This window comes from Carlito syrichta, unplaced genomic scaffold, assembly GCF_000164805.1.
Source record: "Carlito syrichta isolate Samal-C Ts95f unplaced genomic scaffold, Tarsius_syrichta-2.0.1 Scaffold306347, whole genome shotgun sequence".
NCBI classification, from domain to species: Eukaryota; Metazoa; Chordata; class Mammalia; order Primates; family Tarsiidae; genus Carlito; species Carlito syrichta.
Window position 1 is genome coordinate 92,067 of NW_007250443.1, and position 14,924 is coordinate 106,990.

The following is a 14,924-nucleotide window of genomic DNA, read 5'->3' on the forward strand; positions in this document are numbered from 1 at the left end:
TCCCTGATGGCATGAATTTGCAGTCTTTGCAACAAAGCCTACAAGCGCAAGCAGCCTAAGAGCTCAGAGTACAGTTTAGCAGACAACAGAGATCTTCTGCATATTGACTAACAGTTCCACAGTCACACTTGTCTCCTTCTTCAACTAGGTTCTCACAGTACTTCAACCTTAAGATATTCCCTGCAGATGAAGGAGGCTGAATATATAATCCTCTACTGATAGTACTGTCCCAATATTGGGTATAACTACAGTTGCTAAATTTGGTTGTCACCGTTCTGTAGGCATACATTAGGCACTTTCTTAGCTCACACCCACACACCATTTACTGTCAAACACTGATGGAAGGCGAAGTCAAACACTGGGAGGGCCCAGCCCAAGAGTGGCCAGAAACAAATTATGACTAAGCTCATGAACAAAAGTGACTCAAAAAAACACTAATTTGGTTGTCTTCAAAAATATCAACTCCATAATCAAAGTGACTCCAGCATATTTCATCAACATAGGTAAGACCAACTTCCCAACTATACAGATTTTTTATAAAAAGATGAGCAACATCATTTTGTAGTCCAGCATCAAGGTGAGCTTTCATCCAACAAGAAAACCTTCCAAGAACACCACCTATGGCTCCATCAGTAGAAACTGGATTTGATTCCATTCATATTTCCAAGCCAGTCAAAATTATATCAACATCAAGAGGATGATAGAAAGAATCCACTATATTGACAATAACAAATACTTGATGCTGCACTATTGACACATTACTTTGAGAAAAAAGGTATCCACCATAGTCCACAACCACTACCATCTCAATATACTGCTAGTGGGTCCACCAGCCCACAAAAGGACTTTGCTTCAGAGTAAAGTTAGATGACAATTGTAATTCCAGTTGACGTGCTGTTTCATCTTCAATTAAGCCACATCTCATGGCTGGGAATTGTGTGTCTTCACTGGCTATCTTATATACCAGCTGTTCAAATGTGGCAGAAACCCTAATTGGCTCCATTTCATAAACAAGGTCATATATCTGCAGTAATCCTCAAATGCCCACAGAACAGGTACTGAGGGCTACCAGGAAATTAGGGGCCCTTTCCACATAACCATGATAGTAGCAGTCATCTGGGACAAAGGGCTAGTCCCAGAGGAAGGCGCACTGCTCCATGTAGGTGAATACAGGGAGGTGTGTGGACACCAACAGCTTCTTGATTCGCTTGCGGAGGTGCCTCTGACCTCCAAACCACAGGCTGTGGGAGAGCTATCCCTCGGCCTCTGCATTCTTGCCCCTACTGGTCACCTTCAAGGGGATCACCACTTCTGGGGAAGCCTAACACTGGGAGGGCCCAGCCCAAGAGTGGCCAGAAACAGACAGAGACACCCTGAGCCAGAGAAGCAAGAGACTGAGTCTTGCAGTTGCTCCAGCCTCCACTTCCATCATCATGGAGTGAACTTTCCAGTGCAAAAGAGTATAGGGTGTGAGGCTCTGCGGGTCTGGCTCCTCCCTCTGAACTGCTCAGGGTGCAGGGCTGACCTTTATGGATCTGTTTCCTGGCAGAGGTGGAATGCCACAGTTGCAGTGCTGAAAATAAAAACTAGAGCCAGGATGGGATGGGTGGGGTAGGAAGAGCAGGAGAGAGAGAGAAGAAAGGCAAAGTGATTCTTGCATGGGCACCAGATTAGGAGCAATTAAAAAGTATGCGGTTTTCTAAACACACAAGGAGGAAGGGGTTTCCAGTGAAAGAGATGGAGAAGACTACATATAGGTGGGTAATTGTCAAGCCTCAGTGATGGATTTATAAACACCCATATATACCATATTCATATATACAATATATACATAAGGATTCGTGTATACTATCTTTAAACCTGTAAAATGGCACAAAATTTTAATATTAAAATGACATTGGCATCCGATTTAAATTTTTCTTCAAAATACCTACTTTTATCCTGCTCCTTCACCATAAGGACACCCATCCAAACCCACCACTTTTTTGTTCATTTATTCAGTTTGCTGCACCTCCCCTTTCCTGTCCAAGATATTTTCTGTAAATCCCACTCTATCCTAAATTGACATCCAAATAAGCCCCAGTTAAACACCTCATGAGTATCGGGAGAACTCCTCCTATCAAGAAGTTTTAGGCTTTAATACTTTCCTTTTGTTTTGTTTTGTTTTGTTTTGTTTTGTTTTGTTTTGAGTTGGAGTCTCACTCTGTCGCCCAGACTGGAGTGCAGTGGCCGCTCCCGGCCACCGCAGCCTCGATTTTGCTGGGCTCCGGCGTTCCTTCCACCTCAGCCTTCCAAGTAGCTGGAACTACAGGCTCGCACTACCATGCCCAGTTAATTTTTTGATTTATTGTAGAGATGAGGTCTTGCCAAGTTGCCCAGGTGGGTCTCTAACCCACGGGCTCAGGCAATCCACTCACCTCAGCCTCCCAAAGGCGCGGGATTACAGGCTGAGCCACCGAGCCTGGCTTTTAATACTTTCTTATCTGTAGAAGAGCCCTGGACAGCCACAGGAAGGATGATATACTGAAGAGGAAGCAGGGAGTGGGCAGCTGTTTAGTGGCAGAGCACAGAGCCCACTTCCTCAATCCCTGCATGGATGCTGCAGCCCTCTCTCCACACAGCCTACATGCAACATATTCTCAAGTGGCTCATTTTGATCATGTCAATAGATTTGATTCTGTTGTTCACATGGCTCATGAGTTACCTGGACCTATCCATTTCACTTTCAAGTTTCCAAAGAAAGCTGTGCAAGGAGTTGAATCCTACAACCAGTTCGTTAAAATGTTCCAAAGACCACATTAAGTGAACTTTAAAATCTCATTACTAGTTAATACATCAGGTTTAATTCAGGAAGAGGATAATTTGGTCATTCATTGACTATCATTTAAAAGTGTCATTGACAATTTGCTTCATATTTGAAATCAAAATCTAAAACAAATTTGGAGACATCATTAACACATGCTAGTGACCTGAATATTCTCAGTAAGGGTACAAAGAAGCAGGAGCAATATCCTTAGCAGTATGATGCCAAGAAAACCTGTATCCATTTGTGCACATTTCCAGAACAAATTGATTTCTACCAGACACCATAAGAGGAAACCAAGATAACGAGATGAAACCTCTTTGAAAAGATATCTCTTTTTCCTGATTCCCTATCCAAGTCTCTCTATACAATACCCTTGGTATGTAAGAGAGTTTGCAATACTGAGATGGGCACCAGTGAGTTGGGAAAGGATTTTGAAGGAAGAAGCCCTATAGAGAGGATAATAACCCACATCAAGCACTGTTGGAAGTATGATGAGATTGTAATGCAAAAGTTTATTCTAGAAGTTCTGTGGCAGGCCAGTCTTGGTCACCCTCATGTTCTTCCAGAGACAATCCTTACACAGCATTCCCATGGATTGTGTGAACTGGTGCATTCTAATTGCCTTTCCTCTAATATTACTGGGACCTCAACCACTGTGAGAATCCTCTTCTGCACCAGTCATTAACTCTTCCTTCTCTTTCCAGCAGCCACTTGATAACATCTCAAGACCCTATATCAGGATCTCTCCACTCACTAAGCCTCAACCTATCTCAGTGTTTGCCACACTTGTGTCACAAACCATAATGGCTTGTGAATCAATTTAGTGACATACAAGTAAATGAGACACAATAGGGTAGAAAATATGAGAGGGCTCCACATGAATCCATATCACTTTTTATTAACTGTCACCAAAAAGCTAAGAACAGCATAATGCTAAAAGTTCTTATGATGATTATCAACTATTTACTGAATGCCAAACCTAAAATGTACATTTAGTCTGTGAAGCTCAAAATAGCATTCTGCACACTGTATTTCTCCATGGCTATCTGGCATCCCAAAGAGTTTTGCCAAGATGGGTATAAAGGGAGACTAAAAGGTAAAAAGAGGGGACAAGGAATTTGTTACTTCCTATTTGCTTCCTGATACTCTCTGCATATGTCCAGCAATTATTTCTTGCTCTAGGGGTGACATTTGCCTGATACCGTATTCCCAGAGTCAGCTCCATCAAGACCCCAGAGTTACAAGTACAGCAGGACAGTGCTCTTTTCTCAGAATATGAAAACTAGATACCACACACGAGACCATTTTCCAGTCCCCTGTGCAGCCAATGCCAACCTGACAGTCATAGGGTTTGATTGTGTCAATAGATTTGATTTTATTTCTGCAGTGTTTCACTACCAGATTTACCAGGTCATGCTACCAACAGCCTTGACACCAGCCCCAAGTGCATATCCTTCCTTTGAGATCTGAATCATAGCTTTTGAAAGACGTTCTTCCCATATCCTAAGTACCAGCCCAACCTCAGCATTACTTTCTAAGAAGTCCAGCCATCAGCTCCACAACTCTGATTTCCTGAAATCCCAAACTGCCAGCACCAACTAAGCAATTCCCTATTCTCTTAACTTCAAGTCTAGATCTAAGAAGTCCATTATAAAAGTATCTAGATTACAATAATCCCAGCTTCTGCTGGCTGTTTCTCCTTTCTTAGGGATGTTGTTCCTTCTGGAAATCTTACCTCTGTGTATTTGTATTCCTCTTTAATATTTCCAGTCCTTTAGTATCTTTTCATAATTTTCCATATTAGTTTTCCTTGTTGGATTTCTCTTTTCCAGACTGGATCTTGAGCGGGCTTGATACCAGGAGTGAACCCAAGAGAGAAAGGCAAAATGGAAATCAAGTATTGGTTTGACTGTGGCAATGGCCTTAAACACACAGCTGAACTCCCATCCAATGGGGAATGTGCATGTAGTGGCATCACAATTAGTTAAATTACAACTCAAGGTTGATTGTGATGAAATGTCCTATTAACAAAAGTGACTGCTATAATGACGGCTATCAGTACCTCAAGGACTGAGGGCTGGGATAGCTTTTTTAATTCTACTGGAGAAATTACATAATGAGATTCAAGCCTCTAAATTGATTGTTCAAATACGGAGCTTCTAATAGTAGACCTAAAAAAAATTCTCCACTATTTTAGCCACAGGAACAAGCTAACTAAAAATAAAATTTAATGGAAAGGCTTGCAGAATCACACTGAATATATAGATTTGTTAAGACTCTCATGAGAAAGGGAATACATCATTTGGGAAGGATAAAAACCTTGAGATCTGAAATAGAGAGTTCCAGGAGGACTTGATTTTGAATTTTTAAACACTCCCCAGTATCCCTGAGTCTCCTTTACTAATGAAAGAGTTCAGAGCTCTTCTGTCTGAGAAGTCTAGCAATGTATAGCTTGAAAACCTGTAATGAACTCAGCTGGAGTACTTACCCTACAAGGAGATAGGAGACTCCTCATGACATACTGCTACCACGCCTTACTGTTCAGATGCAAACCAGAGTCAAATCTTCACATACTCCAGAAGAGAAAGTTCTGTGTCCTAACTGGAAGGAAATAATTTCTACTCCAAAATATTTTTATCTTTATTTTTTTATTTTTTTGAGTTGGAGTCTCACTCTGTTGTCCAGACTGGAGTGCAGTGGCTGCTCCCAGCCACCACAGCCTTGGCCTGCTGGGCTCCGGCAATCCTTCTGCCTCAGCCTTCCAAGTAGCTGGAACTACAGGCATGCACTACCACACTTGGCTAATTTTTTTTTATTTATTGTAGAGATGAGGTCTCGCAAAGTTGCCCAGGCGGGTCTCAAACCCACGGGCTCAGGCAGTTCACTCACCTCAGCCTCCCAAAGTGCGGGATTGCAGGCTGAGCCACCGAGCCCGGCCTCTACTCAAAAATATTTGCAACATTTTACTAATTCATACTGGCAAAGAAAGCTGAAGAAATAGTGTAACATAAATAATGAAGTAGCAACAAGCATAAAGAGAATATATTTCATATGATAAAATTAAACAAATTTTTATTTAACAAATAGTTTTGAAATATATAAAGCAAATTATGAGAGATATAAAAAAAGAAATAGAAAAACTCAATCTACTTGAAGGTATAACAAACTTCTTTCAGTAAGTGATAGAATAATCAGACAAAACAAAAATCAATAAGGAAATATAAAGTATAAGCAATGTCAATTAAATTAACATAATCAACACATGAAAAACACCCAGGAATGCAGCATAGTTATGAAGTCCAAAGGTACATGGAACATTTACAAAAATAGAAGATATCTATGATCACAAATGAAGTGTCAACAAGTTCTAAATAAGAATTACACAATGCATGTCCTTTAATGACTAAATAATTTAAAAATAAGACTATATAAAGACAAAGCTAGAAAAACTCATGTGCCTCAAAATTAAAGAATAGCCTTCTAAATAACTCACAATCTAAATATGTTCAAACTATATTAACTGAAAATATAGTTTGCTATATAGATTGCTAAGGAAAATACTACATATGAAATATATAAGTAAGAAAATATTACATATTAAACTTGTAGGGTGCAGATAAAGTAACACTTTCATGAAAAATTCTGGGCCAGGCTTGGTGGCTCAGCCTGTAATCCCAGCATTTTGAGAGACCAACATGAGTGGATTGCCTGAGCCCATGGATTTAAGGTTAGCCCAGGCAACTTAGCGAGACCTCATCTCTACAATAAATACAAAATTAGCTGAGCATGGTAGCATGCACCTGTAGTTCTGGCTACTTGGAAGGCTGAGGTGGAAGGATCACTAGAGACCAGCCTGTCAATGCTGAGGTGGCTGTGAGTGTGCCATTGCACTCTAGCCTGGGCGATGGAGTGAGACTCCAACTAAAAAAAAAAAATTCTGGTTTTCAGGATATATATTAAAAAGAGAGAGTAGTCCAAGATGGCCACCATGAAGCAGCAGACTAGCACCTCTACCACCTAGCAAGATGAAGAGTGGGGACCCAGTCATCAATTGATGAAGATGACCTGAATACTTCTGGATGGATGATACACAGAGGTCTCTTTGAGCACACAGAGGCCAGGGAACAATGGCAGATGCAGGACTCCAGGCATCCCACACCCTGCCCTATTCCAAGCTCAGACAAAGTTGGAGGTCCTGCTCAGTGAATAAGAGAAATGAGTGATTCTAAGTTGTTTCGAGTCAGTTCATCCCCTTCCAGCTATGTGCAAGTCATTGTTCCCATGTTGGAGGAGTTTTGGTTAGGATATAGCGAGGGGTGGGGGGTAGTGGCAACTAAAGCCCAAGTGAAATGGTGGAGAACAAAACCCACCCACTGACTACTGCTGTGGCAGCCAGCTCTTAGGCAGAAAAGAAACAACCCCAGAATGCAGAGAGAATCTGACTGGCACGTTTGCCGGCAGCAACTAGTGGGGAAATAGACCAGTACCTCTTTTACTGAGTAAGGAAAAGAATAGGGACCCAGCTGCTGATACATCCTATACCAGAAGGGTCTCTTTGTACACAGAGAGACCAGAAAGCAGTGGCAGGAGCAGGAATCTGGGAACTCTATCTCCCACGATGCACAAAGCTAGAACAGAAAATGAAGCCATGCCTGGTGAAAGAGTGAAGTGAGCAGTTCTAAGATGAGTCACTTCATTCCATCCCAGCAATCAGTAACATGCAGCAGGGGCTGAAAATTTATTTGACTAGTTTAGCAGAGGAAAAGGGAAATTGCAATTACAGTATTCTACCACAGAGTGAAGCAAGCAATAAAAGTGAATGCTTCTCTCTCTCACTGAGTGATGGAATCATAAAGGAGGAAAAAGACTTGTCACAAATGAGGAAAAATAAACAGAAAAATACAGGCAACTCTCAGGACCCTAAAGAGACAGTGCCCCCCAAAACAGCCATCAGAGTACAAACAATGGAAAGCACCCAGAACAACCTGTCCCGGATAACATCCATGGAAATCAGAGATTGGATAGAAAAATGAACAGAAACTAAGAGAGAAGAGAAATGAAACTCAATGAAATCATATAGAAAGTACAAGCAAAGTTGACCAGTTTCAAAAAAGCCTACTCTGAAGTGATGAAAATAAAAAACTCCAACCTCAAAATAAATAACAAAGCACAGAAAGCACAATCAACCAAGCAGAGGAAAGAATCTCAGAGCTTGAAGACCAAAATATGGAATTAATCCAATTTGTTAAAAACATGGGGAAAAACTCAAAAGGAAGGAGCAAAACCTCCAGGAGATATGGGACTATGTCAAGAAGCCAAATCTACATTTAATTTCTATCCCTGAGGCAGAAAGAGAAATGGAGAACAACTTGGACCAAGCATTCTGTGAGGTCATCCAAGAAAGCTTTCCTTATCTTGCCAGAGATGTGAACATTTAAGCACAAGAGATTCAGAGAACCCATGCAATGTATCACATGAGAAAACGAACCCCTAGACACATAGTATTCCACCTCCACAAGTAAGCATGAAAGAAAAAATTCTAAAGACATCAAGACAGATAGGTTAGATGACCTACTGAGGAAGACCCATCAGAATTGCTCCAGACTTATATGCAGAAACACTACAAGCCAGAAAGGACGGGAATTCAATGTTTAATGTTCTTAAAGATAAGCAATTCCAACCAAGAATGTCCTTCCCAATGAAGCTAAGATTCATTAGCTATGAAAAATTAAAATCCTGGGACTTCCAGCAAGATGGCGATGGGACAGGGCAGACTGTGAGAGTCTCTGCAAAAGCCACTGTCCATAAAGACTCTCTGTGTGAGTAGGTATGTGCCAGTGGATGAGTGAAAGTTCATCTGAGGGGAGACTCGGGTTCATACACCTGGGGCTCTCCTCTGGAGATGACTGCAACTCCCCACTGCCCTGAGATTGGAGCCCACGGCACACAGGATTGTCTGCTCTTCTTGGGACTCTCCTGAGAAAAGCCTGCTGAATATAATTGATTCTCATCACCTGGTGCCTGGACCACACCATCACCTGTGACAGCAAAGCAGCTGGAGCCCTGGATCCAATCCATGGAGAAAGAAGTTCAGGGAGAGCTGGAGAGGAGCCACACCTCCAGTGAGGAAATGATGACCACAGCCATTTTCTCTATCCTGGGACCAGGAAGAGACCTGCATTGCTCCGCCCAGCTCCACCTAGCCTCCAACTTGGGACCTAATCTAATCTCATCAAACTCAGACAGACAGAAGCCCCTCACCAATGCAAAATCAGACACAGATACATCAGATCTGAGTGGGAGATTTGACAGGCAGCAAGCCAGATGAGTCCAGATCTGATCCATCCCCCTCCCACAGTAGGCCTGGGGTATCTGAACCACACTGAGAGCAACCCTATCAGCCTAAACTGAAAACAGAGGGGAGGGGCTGGAGATCAGAGCTCAAAGGAAGCTGGACTTAAAGGAATGACCTCAAAGCAAGTTGTTTTGGGGGATTTTTTTTTTTTTGGTCTATTTGTTTTACTTATTTTTGTTTGTTTTGGGTTTTTTGTTTTAGTCATTTTTTTTCTCTTTCTTTCTGTTTTTTGATAATGTTTTTGTACTTGCTTGCTTTTTGTTATTTTATTGCTTTTTTTAGACTTCCTGTCTGTGTATGGATATTTTTGAGGGAGAGTACATTAATAGGGTTTTTGTGTGTGTGTCAGTTTGTGTGTTTATATAATTGTATGTTTTAGGGTTTTTAAACTCTTTTCTGTCATTGTTTGTGTCTCTTTTCATTTGTTAGTTGGTATGTTTGTCTGTTTTCCCTCTTACTCCTCTTTCTCCACCTTCCTCTCATCCCCCCTGCCTTTTTTCATTCTTTTTCATTTATTACCTCATTTTGCTTTCAGGGTCAAACCTATACACCTACTGCATGGACAGACCGTAAGGCAGTGGGGAGAGAGTTCCAGGGGGCCCTCACATCTGTCAGTGGATACTGGGATCTGCAGATAGATTCTGAATCACAGTTCCCCCTTCAATTAAATCTCAAAACTGCAAAAAAGTACAGCTGACCACCCCCCCCCCACAGTCCAGCTTCAGAATTGAACAAAGTCAGAGGATCCACATAAAGAATAGGAGACTGAGCAAACAGAGGTAAAAACTACCCCCACCCACATCCCTGAACAACAAAATTAAAGAAGAGGAGAAAAGAGGAGGGAGGAAAATCTATACAAATGAAGAAAAACCAAAATAATATGGGATTCACACAAACCCCTGGGAGGTAAGACACTGAAAATACAGATTTCAGAACACAAACTATGAATAGCCCCCAGAATGACTGGTCTCAAGCCACAAACCCAGATATCAAGACATTAATAGAGAGAATAAATAGAATCGAGGAGAGATACGAGGAAAGGATGAAGGAGTTGATAACTGGGATAACATCAATAAAGAATATAGTGAATGAAATGAATAACAAACTGATAAGCATGTAAAGCAGAATTAGCAAAGAAGAAGAAAGAATCTCAGAGCTTGAGGACCAAAATATAGAACTAACCCAAACTGTCAAAAACACAGAAAGGAAGCTTAAAAAGACAGAGTAAAACCTTCAAGAGATAAGCGATTACTTCAAGAGGCTGAAGCTAAAATTAATTGGACTTCTTGAGGAAGAGAGACAGAGATCACCCTGTAACAAACATTTCATGAAATTATTCAAGAAAACTTCTCTCATCTCATCTGTGACATGACCATTCAAACACAAAAGACCCAGAGAACCAACCAAGGTGACAAATGAGTAGAACAACTCCTAGACACATAGTAATTTGCCTACACAAAGTAGGCATAAAAGAAAAAATCCTAAAGGCAGAAAGAGAAAAATGCCACACTACTTACAGGGGAAAACCAATTAGAATAGCAGCAGGCTTATCCACAGAAATGCTTCAGGCAAGGAGAGCTAGAAAACAATCTTCAAAGTACTCAAAGATAAGCAATTTCAACCAAGAATTACCTACACAGCTAAGCTAAGCTTCATCAATGATGGAGAATTAAAATATTTCCCAGACATTCAATTCCTAAGAGCTTATGCTGCCTCCAGACCACCTCTACAAGAAACACTTGAGAAAGCATTAAACACAGAAGAAAAAAAGAATAACAATTTCCTTCAAAGAATGCAGGAAAAAGATTGAAAACACACATGAATCAACACAAAAATCAAAAGAAAGGAAACAAACAGCAACAACAACAAACTCTATAAGAAGTTCATGAGAGGGATCAATTCTCACATTTCAATATTTAGCCTGAATGTGAATGGACTGAATGCACCACTGAAAAGACACAGAATAGCAAAATGGATAAAATATCACCAGACAACAATCTACTGCCTTCAAGAGACTCACCTCACTAGCAAGGACACTCACAGACTCAAAATAAGAGGATGGGGAACAAATTTTCAGGCAAACGGAACACAAAAGAAATGAGAAGTTGTGATCTTAATCTCAGACAAAATACCCTTTAAGCTATCAAAAATTTAAAAAGATACAGAAGGTCACTACATAATGATAAAAGGTTCAATTCATTGACAAGAAATATCCATCCTAAACATATATGTACCCAACATAGGAGTGCCAACTTTCATAAAGCAGCTTATAGGTAAACTCAAAAAAGATATTGACTCTAACACTATCATAGCTGGGGACTTTAATACTCCACTTACAACCCTAGACAGATCATCAGGACAAAAAATCAGCCATGAGATCCAGAAACTCAGTGTGACTCTTGACCAAATGGACTTAATTGATACCAGAACACTTCACCCAACGACCACAGAATATACATTCTACTCATCACCACATGGAACGTACTCTAAGATCAACCACATACTTATCCATAAATCAAACATAAAAAAATTTCAAAAGATCAAAATTTTGCCATGTACCTTCTTGGACCATAGTGGAATAAAAATAAACATCAACACCAACAAGGTTCCCCTAAAACCCACAAAGACATGGACACTAAACAGCATGATGGTAAACAACTCCTGGGTCAATGATGAAATCAAAACAGAGATTAAAAGATACCTGGAAACAAATGAAAATCAAGAAACATCTTACCAAAATCTCTGGGATGCTATGAAAGCTGTAGTGAGAAGGGAATTCATATCTCTACTAACACACATGAAGAAAATGGAAGGATCACAAATTAACAGCCTAACAAGTCACCTAAGGAAGCTGGAAAAGCAAGACCACCAGGACTCTAACTTCATCAGAAGAATCCAGATCACCAAAATAAAAGCACAAATCCGGGACATAGAAGACAAAAAGATAATTCAAAAAAATCAATGAACCCAAAAGCTGGTTCTTTGAAAGGATAAACAAGATTGCTGATCCCCTAGCTAGACTGACCAAAAAAAGAGAGAAAAAGTTCAAATAAACACAATCAGAAACACAAAAGATGAAGTCACATCTGACCCTGAAGAAATACAAAAGATCGTTAGAGACTACTATGTACACTTGTATAGAAACAAACTTGAAAACCTTAAGGAAATGGAGGACTTTCTCACATCACATAACCTGCCTAGGTTGAAACAAGAAGAAATTGATACCCTAAATAGACCAATAACAATCAAGGAAATTGACTACGTAATAAGAAAACTACCTACAAAAAAAAGCACTGGACCAGATGGCTTTCCAGCAGAATTCTACAAGACATTTAAAGAGGAGCTGATACCAATCATACTGAAAGTGTTCCAGGCAATTGCGAAAGATGGAACCCTCCCCAAATCATTTTACGAAGCAAACATCACATTGATACCCAAGCCGGGTAAAGACCTAACAAAGAAAGAGAACTACAGGCCAATATCTTTGATGAACATAGATGCTAAAATTCTCAACAAGATCCTAGAAAACCAGATTCAACAACACATCTCAAAAATCATCCATCATGACCAAGTGGGCTTCATCCCTGGGACGCAAGGCTGCTTCAACATTCGTAAAACCATACATGTAATTAAATATATCAACAGATGTCAAAACAAAAACCAAATTATTATATCATTAGATGTAGAAAAAGCTTTTGATAAAATACAGCATCCCTTCTTCATAAAAACCCTTGAACATCTAGGCATACGTGAAACATACCTCAAATTAGTAAAAGCCATCTACGAGAAACCCACAGCCAGCATACTCCTAAACAGACAAAAATTGGGACCATTTCCCCTGAAAACTGGGACAAGACAAGGATGCCCACTCTCACCCCTCCTGTTCAACATAGTTTTGGAAGTCCTGGCTAGAGCAATCAAAACAAGAAGGCAATTAGGGATTTCCAAATAGGAAAAGAGGAAGTCAAGTTATCTCTCTTCGCAGATGACATGATTGTGTACCTTGAAAACTCAAGAGAATCTGTCAAAGACCTCCTTACTCTGATAAAGGACTTTGGCAAAGTCTCAGGGTATAAAATAAATATGCAAAAGACAATTGCATCTCTTTACACCAATAATAAACAAACAGAAATCCAAATAAAAAGCACAATCCCATTCACAAAAAACACACAAAAAAATGAAATATCTTGGCATCCTCCTAACCAGAGACGTGAAAGACCCTTACAATGAAAACTACAAAACACTGCTCAAAGAAATCAAAGATGACACAAACAAGTGGAAAAATATCACATGCTCATGGATTGGAAGAATCAACATTTTGAAGATGTCCATCTTACCTAGGGCAATCTACAGATTTAATGCAATACCCATCAAATTACCAGCAACATTCTTCTCAGATTTAGAAAAAACAATACAGGAATTCATATGGAAACATGAACAACCAAGAATAGCCAGAACAATCCTCAGCAAAAAAACAAAGCAGGAGGTATCACACTACCAGACTTTAAGCTTTAGTATAAAGCTACAGTAATCAAAACAGCTTGGTATTGGTACAAGAACAAGCATATAGACCAATGGAATAGAATTGAGATTTCACAAACAAAACCTCAATTTCCCAAACAACTCATCTTTGACAAAGCCTCCACCACCTACCACTGGGGAGAGTACAATCTATTCAGTAAATGGTACTGGGAAAACTGGCTGACCACATGCAGAAGATTCAAACAAGACCCTTATCTATCCCCATACACAAAAATTAACTCTAAATGGATCAGAGACCTAAATGTAAAAGCTCAAAGCATAAGAACTTTAGAAAATGTAGGAAACACCCTTATGGAAGTTGGAACTGGCATCCAATTCCTGAGCAAAAACCGAAATGCACAGGCCATAAGAGATAAGATAGACAAGTGGGACCTCATTAAACTGACAAGCTTCTGCAAAGCCAAAGAAACCATCAAGAGAGCAGGGGGACAACTCACAGACTGGGAAAAAGTATTTACCAACTCCATGTCTGACAAAGGCCTAACATCTAGGATTTACAAAGAACTCAAATGTGCTGAAAAGAAAAACACAAACAACCCCATTACAAAGTGGGCAAAAGACATGAACAGACACTTCTCAAAAGGACACATACGAGCGGCCAAAAGATACATGAAGAAATGTTCAACCTCACTAGTCACCAAGAAAATGCAAATTAAAACTACACTGAGATACCACCTAACTCCAGTCAGAATGGCCATTATCAATAACTAAAAAAATAACAGATGCTAGAGAGGATGTGATGAAAAGGGAACACTTCTACACTGTTGGTGGGAGTGTAAACTAGGGCAGCCTCTGTGGAAATCAGTGTGGCAATTCCTAAAAGGTCTAAATATCAACCTCCCATATGACCCCGCAATCCCCTTACTGGGAATATATCCTGAAGAACTCAAATCACTCTATAAAAAAGATACCTACACACGTATGTTTATTGCAGCACTGTTCACAATAGCAAGATCATGGAACCAACCATCCTGCCCATCAAAAGAGGGTTGGATTTTTTAAATGTGGTACATATACACAATGGAATATTACGCAGCCATAAAAAGAACAAAATCATGAATTTTGCAGCAACCTGGATGGAGTTAAGAGTTTATAATACTGAGTGATCCCTCACAGAAACAAAGATCTGAGTATCACTTGCTCTCACTCATAATTGGACCTTGAACAACTATCATAATACTATAAGAAAAGGATTGACTGTGGCAGGAAACTATGGGGGGG